The 5746-nt window shown below is 38.8% G+C and overlaps 1 long non-coding RNA gene across 1 annotated transcript; it reads left to right on the forward strand.

Annotated features, from left to right (window-relative positions):
* Positions 1-508: 508 nt before the first annotated feature.
* On the forward strand, positions 509-3715 carry LOC123065211 (uncharacterized). Its single transcript, XR_006430924.1, has 6 exons — positions 509-890; positions 1122-1359; positions 1977-2048; positions 2125-2187; positions 2319-2406; positions 3454-3715. It is a non-coding gene; the product is annotated as an uncharacterized lncRNA (long non-coding RNA).
* Positions 3716-5746: the final 2031 nt, after the last annotated feature.

Consider the following 5746-nt stretch of genomic DNA (forward strand, 5'->3'; position numbering starts at 1 on the left):
AGACCACCGATGTAGAGTGAAACTACATGTAAAAGACTATTGTACACATTGATTAAACATATAAATTGTATCCAAATATTAGGATGGGATCATGATATTTGCAATTCGCGTAAGGAGCGGTCATTGATCCATCAGACATCTAGATTCTATCGAATTTGAGCATGTCTAAGTTATTATTCGACACAATTGATCCACATAGTTAGTATTTTGAACTCCAGACAATGCATCGCTTTAGCAATCGAATATAAACGTGAGTATAGTTCATGTTGTGTGTGTAAAGCACATTATACATACGAAAGTTACACAATGAACATTATAAATAGCTACCTATGAACTAGCATACATTTGAATTCAACTTAAGGTGGTTTAAAAAAATCAAATTAAACATGAGGTCCATTCAATTATTTGAATTTGATATCACACTACAACAACAACCCCCTATAACAACGAATGGCTTGCAACGAAAAAGAAGATGTGTTGCAGGTAGCCCCACGTATCCCACCTCTCAATGTTTTCCTATTTGACCTTCCCCACGTCTTGAGAGAGGAGTCTCCGTAGATCTTTGGTCTTCTCCCCCCGTAACAGAAAATTCCCAAAATTTCTACCGTGAGAAGCCCTAAAACAATTCCTCGATCCGTAAGCTGTGGTGGCGCCTTCCCCTCTGAATTTGCGCCTAGCTCCAGATCTCTCTTCACTATTTTCTAGCGTCGCCTCTTTTCTGATCTATTTGGCGTCAATCATCATTCTCACTAATACTAATCCATCTGGTTGACCCTCGTTGGATTGGAATTTGGATCAGTCGTGCAGGAGCAGGGTTCGTGGATCCTCTATGGACAGCAAACGCCTACAAGATCCGCAGCCACACCGACATCATCTTCTGGCACGGCAAGGTATGTACAAGTCGAATGATTTAGAAGTAGAAACGTGTACCCTGCTCCTAACTCGGTTCCTTAATTACTTTCGATCTCGTAGAATGCCTTTCTGAATTTCACACATGTTTTCAAGGATCTTATTAGGCCACGAGGCCTATGGCTAAGTTCCTCAAATTCTACTGCGAATGTATAGTATTAAGTATTAACAAACACGAATACTCTGTGAACTTGGGTTTATGCTGCGTGCAGGGTGGTTGAGAGTTTGTAGAAGCATCTAGAGGGGTTCATGGTGGGGGAGACATTGGCGCCAACGTTCATAGTGTAGTGCGACTAGTGCAGCAATTCAGCGTTGGAGTGGAACAATGTGTGCTCTCTGCTACTATTCATTGTCGGCTCCAGGATGCACCGCAGGGGTACCACCCGGTTCAGCGAAGCCATGAGGGGCGTTGCTGCGTGTCTTCCTCGACGTGTTTGACGCGCACCATGGGTTTGTGTTTCTTGTATTTTTGATGATTTATGTCTATTTTTAACAGGAACTTAGCCATATTACTACAGTAGACGACTGAAGATGTAGAAGGTACACGGATATTACTAGGTGTAGTTCAGCTATTAGTTGTGCACATATTTGTTTAGCCAAGGAGGAATAGTTAGATACATATACAAGTACTATGAGAATGAAGACGACAAACCACCGGGTTGTTTTATTTCTTACATCATCCATCTCATTTAGAAATCTACTAGAAACTCACTACACAGTCTTCAACTTTACATTAAACGGCACTGATTACTATTGAAACGGTAGATTGCCAATTACGACCGCAGTCTTATACTTGAAATACTGAACCACCTCCCCTAAGAAAATTAATTTATTTGTCAAATATATTAGCAATACTAATGAGCATAAAATTTTTAGTATTCCAGATTGACTTAGGAAGTTCATGTTAAAAAATAACCATTTAGGCTGGAGACCTTTGTATGAGTAATGATGGTCTTAACTGCAAAATAAAATAAAATAAATGTGTAATAATGTTCTGCCAACTGGCACCCGATCTACTGCATGATTGTAACTGCAGAACTTAATATTCACTTCTCTTGTCCACCCAGGATATTAGCTTATGGATGTGACGGTTTGTCTAGAGCATATTTGATTTCAGTATACATACGTTTGAAAAACTGGTTAGTGATGTTCTAAGTTACAAATACATATATGGAATCTGCAGGTTACAAAAACTTATTTGTTCCTGACTTCCAGGTCAATATTATTGGCACTAAACCTCTAGTACCAAGCTAGATTCCTATGAGGTTATTTCTAATTGTAAGTTCTATATTGAATCAATGTTTCTTCACCAGTTCAAATTAAATGTGAGATTGGATTGTTAATAGCAATCCTGGTTTTTTTATTATATACCATATGCATTTATCTTTTTTTCCACCTTATTTGTACAGGAAAACAGTTCCCGAAATATTGCAGGGCACTAACACATTTCATCCGATGACAACCTAATGATAGATAGTAGCACTCTTATAATAGATGGTAAGATTTTTAGCCTATGAATATATAATTTATTTGGCTCTAGCTTTTGAAATTCTTCCTTTAATTTTTATGTCTTTCACGTACCATACTATGCTGTAACTGAAACTTATTATATTTAGTGACAAACTGATATAATGCATGCACATACTGCCCATTCAGTTTCATAGAGTATTTTGACCCTACTATTTGTTTAGACATCTTCATATTACTGCCGCTAAATGTACAATTTATACACCCATCAGGCTTTCTTGACTACTGTTTTCGAGCATATAGTGCATCTAAAAATGGATAAGAGCCAACACATCTTTGTTTCCTAGATTTTGGAATATCAATTATTTCTCTCCTTAATGGTTTCTTATGTTTACAACGCAACAAACAACATAGCTTTATATTTTAATAGGTTAAAGATGTCTAATGATCAATCTATCTTCTATAGTTTTATGTTAGTTTTTACTTTTACAATAATCAAAAGCATCTAGTCTTCGTAGTTGTAACCTGGGCCATTTGGAAGGAAAGAGACCACAAAATATTTTGGAATAATGAGCCATCATTTAACTGCTGGAAAACTTGATTGGAGTGAGATTTTGCCTTCTGATACATAGATCCAAGTCCGACCTAGGGCCAGCTATACATTGAAAATTCAGTAAAGTAACTAATCATTTTTTGCCTTTGTTCTTTGCCTAGCTCCTCCTTTGGCTTACCACCCTTCTCATCATTCATTCTTTATTGGCTATATGGTGTTGGATCTCAGGGTGGCAGCCTTTGTTGGACTAGCTATACAATGTTGTAATTTGTGAGCCTTTAAATATATGTGTCAGTAGGATTTCCTATTGTCTTCTGATTCAAAATAAAATAGAACATGACACAATGCAGATCGTATCAGGTCATTCAAAGTGCTGATGGTTTAGAACATGCCGCTCAATAAATGTAGCGGGGTTAATTATCGCATCGCCTTCACCGTTTTAAGTTGCTCCTCCAAATTTTACCGCTCTATTAATCTGATTTTATCTAATGTAAGTTACTTATCTTATTTCTTTGTTGTTGTAGATTGCCAAGACAAACAGATATGCACGGCTCAGATGTTGATAGCAAGGTCGAGAGTGAAGCTACTTCTAGATAGGTCCACAAGTTGTTTTGGATTTTTCTTTTGCCGAATCAATGCTCAAACATTATGCTTTACAATAACTGAGATGTTGATAGCAAGGTCGAGAACTGGGCTGCTGGTAGTAGATAGTTTCACATCTTATAATCTTTGGATTGTGTTCTTTGTAATGCAACAGCCAATTTAATAAGTGAAATGTTCTATTCATTATATTGTGGTTCTTATATATGCTTTATCGCCAATTATCTTATATATCTAGATGATAATATATGAAATTCCAATTTTTTTGAAGGAAAGCTTCTAGGCATTGTAATGACTGTTCATTTCCATTTGAAAATCATGTTGTGCAGGGTAGACACCAACGCATATGAAGTGTTGTTGGGCTGTAACTTTATATGTTGGTTTTTGGCAACACTTTTTTACGTCGTTTACCAACGCATTTGTATACGTTGTTGTAGACCCTTGCAACACCACCAGCGGCAACGCAAAATAATCCGTTGGTGTATACCTTAGCAACGATTATATGGACATACAACAACGCATCGATGTGTTGCTGAAGGGGGGTTCTTGTTGTAGTGTCATGGCATTTGTAAACCATACCTAAATTATGGGGGCACCAATCTTTGCTCTGAGTTTGTACATAATAGCATATGTAGTCGTGTACAAAATAGATTCAAATTTAGATCCTCCATTCCAAAATAACTATAGTTATAGGATTTTCAAGTGTCAAAATTTCAAAAAAAAGCGGATAATTTAATAAGGTTTTCAAATATATAAGGTCAAATATAACGTTGTCTATTTAGGTCAATCCTCATAGTTCAAGAGTACTCTAAACGTGAATGCTTGTGTTTCAAAATTTTGAACGAAGCGCCAAAAGAGCCTCTACTCGCCCGAAACCGCGTGAGACCAATGTTTGGTAGTACAAGGAAATTACTTTTCTAATAACTCCGACCCATGAAACCTACCGGCCCAACGTCCAAAGGTCTAAACCGGGGTAGGTTTGTAGCTTCATCTAGACGCCACACTGATAACCCGCAAGTATACAGGATAGTTGTAGCCTCTTTCGATAAGTAAGAGTGTCAAACCCAATGAGGAGCTAAAGGTAGAACTAATACTCTCTTAGGTCCTATCGGCCACTGATACGACTCTACGCATGCTTGACGTTCGCTTTACCTAGAACAAGTATGAAACTAGAAGTACTGTGTAGGTGTGATAGGATAGGTTTGCAAGATAATAAAGAGTACGTAAATATAAACTACGGGCTGTTTAGATAAAGATGCAATAAAGTAAATATAGCGACTGTGGGACAGTGGTGGTAGGAGTTGTGAAATTGTCCCTAAGCAATTGACTACGTTACTAGACCGGTAATCACTATTGCAATTCTATTTGAGGGAGAGGCATAAGCTAACATACACTCTCTACTTGGATCATATGCACTTATGATTGGAACTCTAGCAAGCATCCGCAAATACTAAAGATTCCTTAAGGTAAAACCCAACCATAGCATTAAAGTATCAAGTCCCCTTTATCCCATACGCAAACAACCTACTTACTCGGGTCTGTGCTTCTGTCACTCATGCCACCCACCACAAGCAAATCATAAACATATTGCAAACCCTACAGCGAGAACCCCTCACGCTTACGCGACACGGAGGGCACAATAGGAAAGCACCAATAATAAAACATGCAACTCAAACCAATCATAGCAATTCATCAATCATCGATAGGACAACGAAAATCTACTCAGACATCATAGGATGGCAACACATCATTGGAAAATAATATGAAGCATAAAGCACCATGTTCAAGTAGAGGGTACAACGGGTTGCGAGATATGGACCGCTGGATATAGATGGGGGAAGGTGATGGAAACGTTGGTGAAGATGATGGAGGTGTTGGTGAAGATCGCAGTGATGATGATAGCATCCGGCAGCGTTCCGGCGCCACCGAAAGCAAGGGGGAGAGAGCCCCCCTTCTTCTTCTTCTTCCTTGACCTCCTCCCTAGATGGGAGAAGGGTTTCCCCTCTGGTCCTTGGCTCCCATGGCGTGGGAGGGGCGAGAGCCCTTCCGAGATTAGATCTATCTCTCTGTTCCTGCGTTCTCAGATTCTGCCCCTTCATCGTTTCTTTTATATCTGGAGATTCGTAACTCCGATTGTGGTGAATCTTTCGCCCAGATCTTTCTTGTAAAATTAGCTTTCTTGTGGCAAAAGAAGAGCGTCAACTGCCTTACGGGGGG

This window comes from Triticum aestivum, chromosome 3B (genome assembly GCF_018294505.1).
Source record: "Triticum aestivum cultivar Chinese Spring chromosome 3B, IWGSC CS RefSeq v2.1, whole genome shotgun sequence".
NCBI lineage: Eukaryota > Viridiplantae > Streptophyta > Magnoliopsida > Poales > Poaceae > Triticum > Triticum aestivum.